Raw genomic sequence first — 11,229 nt, 5'->3', positions numbered from 1 at the left:
AATGAGCTTCTTCCCGGTCGGAGGGGGTAGCTCCCGAGCGCAAAAACTCCACAATAATTGTCCCCCAGTCGCTCGGGTATGTGATGCTACTAAAGATACTTGCTCGATCGGCTTCTGATAGCCGACCGGGGATAACGCGCTTGCCAGCTTGGCCAATTCATCCGCCACTTGATTCTCCGCCCGGGGGATCTTCTGAATAATCACCTCCCTAAAGTTGAGCTTAAGTTTTTCAATAGCCTCCACGTAGAGCTTGAGCCTTGTACTATTTATCTCGAAAATCCCCGAGATTTGCTGAGCAGCCAACTGGGAATCTGAATAGAGGATGACCCGGACGGCTCCAACGTGCCGAGCGGCCTGCAATCCAGCAATAAGGGCTTCATATTCTGCTTCGTTGTTGGTCGCTCGGTAATCTAGCCGGACGGAGAGCTGCATCCGCTCTCCTTGTGGGGACAGCAAAACTATGCCAATTCCGCTCCCGTGTCTAGTGGATGATCCATCCACGAACACTTTCCACACAGCTTCGGGTTCCGGGTCCTACACCTCCGTCACAAAATCGGCTAAGGCTTGTGCTTTGATAGCCGAGCGGGGTTGATATTGGATATCAAATTCGCTTAGCTCGGTTGTCCATTTGATGAGCCGTCCGGAAGCTTCTGGATTTAATAGCACTCGTCCCAACGGGCTATTGGTCTTGACGATAATCGTGTGCGCCAAGAAATAAGGACGAAGTCTCCGAGCGACAAGGATCAGAGCAAAGGCCAACTTCTCGAGTCCGGTGTAGCGGGTTTCAACATCTTTCAAGATATGACTAAGGAAATATACAGGTTGCTCCTCACCTCCCGACCGGACTAACGCTGATCCCACTGCCTGCTCGGTTGAGGATAAATAATTGTACAACGGTTCGCCGACAGCTGGCTTGGCCAGCACAGGTAGGGAATTTAAGTACGTCTTCAGTTCTTCAAAGGCCCGATCGCAGTCTTCATTCCATTGGAACTTTGTAGCTTTGCGGAGGATTTTGAAGAACGGAAGGCTCCGGTCGGCAGTCTTGGAGATGAAGCGTGATAGCGCTGTAATCCGACCGGTCAGCCTCTGTACTTCCCTCATGTTTCTGGGCGGTGGCATGTCCTGAAGAGCCTTCACCTTGCTAGGATTAGCTTCAATACCCCGTTCGGTCACAATATAGCCCAAGAAACGTCCTCCTTTGGCGCCGAACAAACACTTATGAGGATTTAGCTTGACCCTATATTTTCTGAGTGTACGGAAGGTTTCTTCCATATCTTTGCATAAAGTGGCCGCTCGGAAGGATTTGATGAGGATGTCATCTACATAGACCTCCAGGTTGTGTCCGATTTGCTCGCGGAAGACCCTATTCATCAATCTTTGATATGTTGCTCCGGCATTCTTCAGTCCGAACGGCATCACCGTATAGCAATACGTCCCGTCCGGTGTAACGAAGCTAACTTTTTCCTGATCCTCCGGGGCGAGCGGCACTTGATGATAGCCTTGGTAGGCGTCCAGCATACATATAAGCTCGCATCCGACTGTAGAATCTACGAGCTGGTCGATTCGGGGCAGAGGGTAGAAATCCTTCGGGCAAGCTTTGTTCAGATCTCTGAAGTCGATGCACACCCTCCATTTGTTGCCCGGCTTGGAGACGAGCACCACATTTGCTAACCAGCTTGGGAATTGAACCTCCCGTATGTGGCCGGCCTCTAAGAGCCTTTCTACCTCCGCTCGAATGATAATATTCTGCTCGGCGCTGAAATCTCTTCTCCTTTGTTTTACTGGCCGAGCGTCCGGCCGGACGTGAAGCTTATGTTGGGCTATTCTAGGGGAGACACCGGGCAGCTCATGCGTCGACCAAGCGAAGACGTCATGATGTATCTGGAGGCATTTGACCACTTCTTCTTTCTGTTCGTCCTCCAGGTCGGCGACAATAAAGGTGGTAGCCTCCGATCGGCTCGGATGGATCTGAACCTCCTCCTTTTCATCATAAATTAAAGCAGGAGGTTTCTCGGTTATGGCGTGTACCTCGATCCATGGAGCCTTTCGCGCGGCGCTGGATTCGGCTCGGACCATTTCCACATAGCATTTCCGAGCGGCTAACTGATCTCCTCATACTTCACTGATTTTGTCCTCGACCGGGAATTTGATCTTTTGATAGAACGTCGACACAGCAGCTCAGAATTCGCTTAACGCCGGTCGCCCCAGTATCACGTTGTAGGATGAAGGGGAGTCGACCACCACAAAGTTTGTTGTCCTCGTTCTCCGGAGCGGTTCTTCCCCTAAGGAGATAGCCAGTCTTACCTGTCCGACCGGAAGAACCTCATTGCCCGTAAACCCGTAGAGGGGGGTTGTCATGGGCAGCAGCTCGGCTTGATCGATTTGTAGTTGATCAAAGGCCTTTCTGAAGATGATGTTGACCGAGCTGCCAGTGTCAATGAAGATACGGTGGATGGTGTAGTTGGCTATCACCGCTTTGATGATAAGGGCATCCTCATGCGGCACTTCAACTCCCTCAAGATCCTTGGGCCCGAAACTGATCTCGGGTCCGCTCGCCTTTTCTTGGCTGCAACCCACCTCATGGATTCTGAGCTGCCGGGCGCTTGCCTTTCTCGCCCTGTGTGAATCTCCTCCGGTCGGCCCACCCGCAATAATATTGATTTCTCCCCGGGAGGTGTTGTTTCTGTTCTCCTCTTCCCGAGCGGACTGCCTAGGTCGCTCATTGGACCTTCGAGAGCGATCTTCATGCCTTGGAGGAAAACGCTGTTCGGGAGATCTTCTATATGTTCGCCGACCGGACTCTTGATGCCGCTGCCATCGGCCGGGTGAAGGCGATCGACGAGGGCCACCCCGTCGTACGGGATGGGTGATTGAAGGCAGGCCCCGACAGTCGCGGGTGTTGTGGGAGTCAGTATTATGGAAAGAGCAAAACATTGGGGTCCATACCCTCTTTTTCTTCATCTTAGACCGCTCGGCCGCTACCTCTTGGACCACCGGGGACTTCGCATGATGTGCCCGGGATGCCTCAACTCTTGGTCCTCTTGGTGGCTGATGGGCAGCGGGCTGCTTCCGTTCGGCATGGGCCGGACGTTCGGCATGAGTTTCCTTCCGTCGGGCAGCCTCCGCCTCTTCCACATTTATATACTCATTCGCCCGGTGTAGCATGTGGTCGTAGTCTCTGGGCGGTTTGCGAATGAGCGCGCGGAAGAAGTCCCCTTCCGCGAGGCCTTGCGTGAAGGCGTTTACCATTGTCTCCGAGGTGGCTGTGGGGATGTCCATCGCTACCTGATTAAATCGCTGTATATACGCCCGGAGAGATTCTCTTGGTTCTTGTTTGATGGTAAACAGGCTGACGCTTGTCCTTTGATAACGTCGGCTGCTCGCAAAGTGATGAAGAAATGCCTTTCGGAACTCCTGGAAACTAGTGATAGAGCCGTCCGGCAGCCTCCGAAACCACCTATGTGCAGATTCCGATAGAGTGGTGAGAAATACCCGGCACTTTACGCCATCGGAGTACTGATGCAAGGTGGCGATGCTGTCGAACTTCCCCAAATGATCGTCGGGGTCGGTCGTCCCATTGTAAGCTCCGATCGGCGGTGGTGTATAGTATTTTGGTAACGGATCCCGATGTATGGCTTCAGAGAACTGTCGGTGAACCTGCTCGGGTGGTGCGTTCGCTTGGGGAGCTTTGCCCTTCCTATGATCCCGAACGGGAGGCTCATCGGATGAAGATCCTTGCTCCCCGTGAGCGGGCGCGATTTCTGGGGGAGTACGGAAGAGTGCCTGAGGGAACCCTCCTGTTGAAACATATTCCGGGCGGTCTGCTTGCGCCGCCCGGCCTGCTGAAGCCGAGGTTGTTTGCTGTTGCGCTCGCTCAGCCTGTGCTTTCTCCTTTTGCTGCGCCACTGTCTTGGCTGCCCTCGCCTCGACTATAGCGTCAAACTCTTCTTGTGAGAGTGCCACGGTATGTAGTCTTCCAGCCTCGTCCATTGCCTCTGCTCGGATGCAGGTGCGTTCCCACAGACGGCGCCAAATTGATCCTGTCCGAACCAGGCTCAATGGACGCTGGGGATGTGGCGCTCCCTGCTGGATCCTCGAGTGCTCCGGCGAACCTGCAACAAAACCGAGCCGGGGGGGGTGTCCCGGCGACGGCCCTCCGACGCTCAAGTTAGGCGAAGGAATAAGAAAGTGGCTGAGAAAATGGAGACTTGTGTACCTCCGGTTGAAGAAATGGAGGCCTTATATAGACCTCTCGAAGGAGCCTGGGCACACCAATCGAAGCGATCACCTGCTTTCGACCATGCCTAGGTGTGGGCCTGTCAGAAGGGCATCCATAAGACCATACTGTTGATACAATCACCTGCTTTCGACCATGCCTAGGTGTGGGCCTGTCAGAAGGGCATCCATAAGACCATACTGCTACTATATCAACCTTTCCGTGACGTGAAGGTGGGGCCTTTAATAGTGCCATCTTGCGTACAGTCTAATCATCATGCCTTTACTGACATATCATATCCCGAGCCGAGCGAATAAGCCGCTCGGCTAAGCACTGTTCCCTCGCCACGATTCCGGCCGAGCGGACACCTCCGCTCGGCCACTCGGCTCCGGTTCTTCTACTTTGGCGTCGGAAACCCAAACCTTTGGCTGGGTAATCTCTAGTTCCACTCAGACGGGACCCCATCTGTGGGTCCCCCATTCTTACCACCGGATCACTAATCTTCGTAAAAACTCTGGCTCAGGAGGTGAAAGCTCTTCTCCAACAAGTGGGGCATTTAGTCCCCCAGACAAATGTCATTTGTGGGTATCATCATAGTTGTGGTGGTTATAGCTATGGTGGTTCTTGTCGCTTGTTCAGTAGGACTTTTACTGCATCACCTCAAGAAGAAGAGCAATAAGAAATTTGAACTTAACATTGAGAGTATAAATGCATACTTTAATGAACCTCAAAGCTTGCATATGTCTATTCAAGCATTGAAAACGACCACAAATAATTTCAGTGTGGATTTTATATTGCGCAAGGGTGGTTTTGGAATCGTTTACAAAGGGGATCTCAGTGTAACATTAACTGTTGTGAAGAGAAGTATATCTGGTTTGATGGGTCAAAATGACCAACAAGAGTTCGAAACAGAGATTGATGTTCTTAGAAAGGTTAGACATCAGAACTTGGTTGCACTTCTTGGATATTATGTTGATGGCTAACAAAACTTTTGGTGTATGAATTCATGCCAGAGGGTACACTAGGACATCCCTTGTTTGAATGGGAGAGCAGAAATGCACCGCCACTTACTTGGAAGCAGCGACTAGTGATTTCTTTAGATATTGCTAGATGTATTGAGTATTTACACAGTTTCGCCCAAGAGATTTTCATTCACAGGGATATGAAACCTACTAACATACTACTAGACAAAGATTTGAATGCCAAAGTTTCTGATTTTGGGTTGGTAAAGCTTGCTACAAACAACAAAATATCCATGACGACACGAGTAGCAGGAACTTTTGGATATCTTGCACCTGAATATGCAAGAAAGTGGATTGTTTTACTTTTTTTAACAAATATTCTGTCTTTTAAAATATAAACATAACTCAAATATTTCGATGGAAATATTTACTAACATGAGCTTCTGCATTTTAACAGCCATTGGAAAAGTGTCCGTGAAGGTTGATGTCTACGCATTCGGTGTTATATTAATGGAGATAATTACCGGAAGAAAAGTACTGGCTGAGTCATTCCTTCCTGATGACAATCTTGTATCAGTGTTTCGCAGAGAGTTTACTCAAGAGAAAAATAAAATTTTAAATTCCATGGCGGACCGAGTCCTTGAACTTGACGATGAGACTCAGAAGGGTCTAATGGAAGTTGCAAACTTGGATTGGCACTGCACATGTCGTGAACCCTACCAGAGGCCTGATATGAGCCACATAGTCAATACACTTTCTCCTCTAATAGAGCCATGGCAACCTCCTACAACCAATGATATAGACAATAGAAATGACTCAACTCACATTCTAACTGAAATACTTGAAAGATGGTACGGTATAATATTGTTACCATATCGAAAAATACGATATAAAATTTTTTCATACCGATACCATACTATAATTTCGGTATAACAAAATTTCGGTATTCATATTGTTCACGGTAAATTTTCGGTATCGGTACGGTATATCGAAAATTTTGCTAAAAATCATATATTGATACCGATACCAAAAATTTCGGTACGGTATAATACTGTACCGAAATTTTTGGTATATCGTAAAATCGGTATAATTCGATAAATTTTGATACGGTATGTACGGTATATCAAAATTTCGATATTTCCCCCACCCCTATCAGTTCTTAAACTCTATCTTTTATCTCTTCATAATAATTCATAATAAGTAGGAAACAATAGGGTAGACGCTGGATCCTCTATAAAATCTAACTAATTCATTAAAATAAACTACCAAATAAACTAGTAATTTGCATCTCCTTTATGAAAAAATAATAAATCTAAATCTATATAAAATGAATTGTGAAAATAAAAGAGACATCATCTAATTAATTTATTAAAACATGTAAAATTCACAAAATGGTCTTCAGTAACATGGTCTTTAGAAAACATATTAAAAAGACATAAAATTACAAGAGTTAGATAATAAAAATAGAACTACAACCATTGTCGTTGCTAGGAAATTCTTCTTTTTTTTCTTCTCCCATTTGATTGTCTTGCAATCACATAATTCAACTGTTCCCAATAAGACAATTCGTAATCCGGAAATAAATTAAAATCATTCTCAAACTTTTCATTTTTCAATTTTTTTTATTTTAAATTTATATTTTATTTTTATATATTGACAAATCTCAAGTAATGGCCAAAGATGGCGACGCCTTCTATGACCATTCCAAATTAATGCAATTATTATGGTTTTTTATAAAAAAAATATAGGAATTCTAGGGAAACAAATTAACTCAAAATTAAATTTTGGATATGAAGATATTTAAACGCACTGTGTAATTTGAATTACAAAATATTTTGATATTCAAAACTCCATACTTTTCCCCTAAATAATATTCCTTCCATTAATATTGAATATTTTTCCTCCTAATTTGTACATTCATAAGTAGTGACCAATATTGTTGATTATTTAAAGGCTATTATGTAATTAAGCAATAAGCATGAATCTTATCTATGATATTAGATAGCTTTAGAATTTATAGTGTTTAAATTTATATTGTTAGTTTTTTTTAATTATTTTTATTACGAAATCGCTATATCTATTGCATAGATTTTTTTAAAAGATTGAGAACCAACTAGAAGAATACAATATTAAAGATGTTAGAGTTGAAAATTTTGACTATAAGAATATATATTCTTTTGCTTTATTAATTATATTATATTATATTGTTGCGAATTAATATACTAGCTGTGCTCTCAGTTCAAACCCCTACTTAGATTGTATAGGAGAATGATGGCCGAGACGAGGAATTGCATTCCCTACGCCGCCTTCGTTTTCTTCTTCCTCGTCTATTTACTTGTGATAGATCTATGCTATCAATGTCGTGGTGAAAATCCAGATGATACAACCATGTATGAACTGACACGGTCCCTCTATGGGGTTCCTTCCAACTGGAAGCCCCAATTAGATCCCTGCTCTTGGGATGATCTTATTTGCTCCCACGACCGCGTAATTGCAATAAATCTCGCTCAGAGCGGTATCTCCGGAAGCCTTTCACCAGCACATGGAAATCTTACCTCACTCACGTCTCTTCAACTGGAGTTCAACAACATCTGCGGCTCTCTCCCTCGTCTCACCAAACTCTCCTTGCTCCAGCAGATATACCTCCAAGCCAATGCCTTTGATTCCATCCCAAGTGGATTTTTCATCAAACTCTCCTCTCTCTAAGAGATCTTTTTAGACAATCTCCCTCTCGCCCCCTGGAGCCTCTCCCAGGACATCACTTCCGCGGCTGGACTCGTCTACTTTTCCGCCATCAATGCTTCCCTCACAGGGTCGATTCACAACTTCCTTGGCTCCCTGTCGAGCCTCGACATCCTCCATCTCTCTTACAACCAGCTCATCGACCCCCTCCCGAGCTCCTTCGTCGGCTCCGTCCTCACGAAACTCTTCCTTGATCACCAACAATCTCGTCCCCTTGGTCCGGTCGGTTCTATGACTGACCATATGCTGGGATACTTGTTTCTGAGGAATGGGGAGCGGAGTCCTAAGAGATTCAATCGGTGCTTTTAGTCAATTGTCTATACATTGGGAGGCTCGTCCCTGAGATGATAACATGAGATTTGAAAGTCTGGCGGAGTCTATTATGAGAATTGCCTTCTACATTTATCTTTTGTAGATATATGAGACGAGCGTGCTGACTTGTGTAAACTTGACCGACTTTATTACCAACCAACTTCATAGTAGAGCGACCATCCCTTAAACTCGATTGGCTATTGCCTGATCAGATATATAATAGGTGTCTCTTAGCACAAAAATGGAGCATTAGGTCCCTTGGGTCCAACAAACCTTTGGACCGGCCGTCCTCGTACTCAAAGCCTCGGCGCTAGGCAGAGAGCAGAGTCCTATTGAGAGTGATCCACTAGCTGCCATCTCACCTTGACTGCCATATCATATCTGGATTCACTCGTAACATCCCTTATCATAAACTTTTACATTGATTAAGTCATATTCAAATGTATAATTGCAACTTAATTTGTATTTTAAAAGGTACAAATATTATAATCAAATTTGATGCTTTTGTCTTAATTTCTTAGCATGATTAAACCTTGGTTTACAGACAAAATCCTATATTATCATTATTCAAATAAAACCTCTTATCATCATCATTATTATTGAATTAAATTAAATAATTACATGATAAATTACATCATTGAGTAAGCTTATTATGCTGGTTATAATAATTAACCCATGCATAGTAATGACATTGATAATATATTCAAACACACACGTCTAGCTCCTATCTAGATAATTGTTGTTATCCATCCAGAACTGAGCTTGAAGTCGATCGACAGTCTTTTGATCGACTCAAAATGCCTTAGCGAGAACTTCATCAGATATGGGGGTTTTTGAGCCAAAAACTGCATTGGCAAAGGTTATGGTACCGGCGTCTTGGCTACTTAGAGTAGCGATTACAACAACTCTTGTATGGCCACGGTTGAATTGGAAGTGGACAAGGCTTTGAGGGAATACAAACACATCGCCCTTCTTCAGAATCTTGGTAAAAAGGCGGTTGGTTTGGCCGATGTTGGATGTCACAAAACTAACATAGAGCTCTCCTTCTAGCACGGTGAGGATCTCAGTGGCGCGAGGGTGAGTGTGGGGTGGGTTGAGTCCGAGGGCTGAACTCGATGCGAGCCATAGAGACGCCGAGGGTGTTGAGCCCAGGAATTGTATTCACATTGACTGCACGGATGTTGAAGCCTAGCTTGTTTATGGTGTTGCCGGGCTTGTCGAGGCCAGAGGCCATATGCGAAGAAGTCTTCGGCTTTCACGCCATCCATGCTCTTGCAAACGAATCCATTGACAAGCACTGTAACAGGGAACTATTGAATAAAATTTAGACGAGCCACTCGATGGAAAGATTGACAACTAAATTAAATTAACCAAGGGAGAAGAAGTTATATATAATATAAATCTTTGGAGCTGTTATCGGCGACGCAAAAGTCTTGAAGTGGATTAGGATCTGATGTCCATACTACACGAGAGTTAGGCAAAGCAAGGAGAGCAGCAATAATCAGATGAATTTTAGCTGTCATCTTAGCTAATTTGTTTAGGAGAACAAGGAGATTAATTAAGTTGAAAATAATATATAAAAGAGTAGCAATGGTTGCGATCGAGTTGTGCTGCAATGATATACAGAATAGGTTAATTAGAGGAAAGGGATATATAAAGAATAAGGTTTGAAATAATCTTTATAAATATTGTATAGTTCAAAGATGAACATTAATGGGCACGTGGATTAATAAAGTGGATCCGAGCCAATCAATTAATTATAAAGACATTCAGTTGCCCATATTGTATAGTTTTAATTTGCTTCTATGTTGGCCAAGTAAACTAGTATAGAAGAAGACGTGGAGGACAAAGTCAATTACCTTTGTGCATGTCTTGTATTTGGTAGCAACAAGGTCAAAGTGTCAGGCGAAATATTTTAATTGGTCAAGTAATAAGATAAGAGCAAGTAGTTACTCAGATGATTAAGGGGCAGGCGAAGACTGAGCATGTCATGCGCGTTTACCATTTTTCATAATCTCTCATCTCACGCACGGTACCAAATGAGAGCATAGCATAGCAGAGCTGGTAGAATGTTTCAAATCTATTTTTTCTCTATATAAACCTATTGAGATTGCATTGCATTTACCATCAGAATTGCTAGCTCAGCTCAGTGATACAATTAATCAAAAACATGGCTGTTAAACGGTTCCTCATCGCAAAGATTTATTAATCAAATAAACAAATGTTCATGTATATAAATGCATTATTTACTATTCACGATTCTTTTTTCATTTTAATTGATTGTTTCAATCAATTAAAAATTCAATTGATTAATTTAATCGATTAAAATTTCATTTTCTTCTGCTTTTACAGAAGAACAGTAACATTTACAAAGAAGAACAGTTACGTTTACTATTTCTTCATTTAATCAATTACCTAAATCGATTGAAAAACTGCTTGATTTGATTAAAAGACTTCCGTTTTTAATGTAAGTTCAAACAAGCTACATCAGCATACTAATGCAGTTCCTTTCATTCAACAAATGAAATGGTTTAATTTCTAATAAAATGATTAATAACGTGGCCACTAATAATCGCTTACCTCTTCACCGCCCTCTACTCACATCACAAATTACTATATATTTTTCCCTCTCCTCATCACTCATCACTCATCACTCCGCACTCAGAGCTCCACGGCTCCGCAGCTGTCACGCCCCGGAGGAGTCTCTGTCCGAAGAAATTTCGGCAGCATCTCCCCTGTACGGCGGACAATCTGAAACTTTTCTACAAGCACTATATACCTCAGCCACATGCGGCTGGAATAATAACAATAAAAGAAAACAAACACCACGCAGTTAATATCAAATTCAGCCTCTGACTGACACAACCACGCAGTTAAAAATAAAGCAGCCCACTCGGCTGTACCAAAACCAAAACACAAAACTGCTAGCCGGCTAGGCTTATACAACCAATAACAAATACAAAACACCACATAACAACATCAACCCTCCAAAAATAA

At 43.8% G+C, this 11,229-nt stretch overlaps 2 pseudogenes; one reads left to right on the top strand and one right to left on the bottom strand.

The window, feature by feature from the left end:
• The first annotated feature begins 5,076 nt into the window (after positions 1 to 5,076).
• LOC121999200 lies at positions 5,077 to 7,884 on the top strand (annotated as a pseudogene).
• Positions 7,885 to 7,893: 9 nt separating this feature from the next.
• Positions 7,894 to 9,755, bottom strand: LOC121999199 (annotated as a pseudogene).
• Between the last annotated feature and the right edge of the window lie 1,474 nt (positions 9,756 to 11,229).

This window comes from Zingiber officinale, chromosome 7A, assembly GCF_018446385.1.
Source record: "Zingiber officinale cultivar Zhangliang chromosome 7A, Zo_v1.1, whole genome shotgun sequence".
In the NCBI taxonomy this organism is placed as follows: Eukaryota; Viridiplantae; Streptophyta; class Magnoliopsida; order Zingiberales; family Zingiberaceae; genus Zingiber; species Zingiber officinale.
This window is presented reverse-complemented; position numbering and strand designations above follow the sequence as displayed.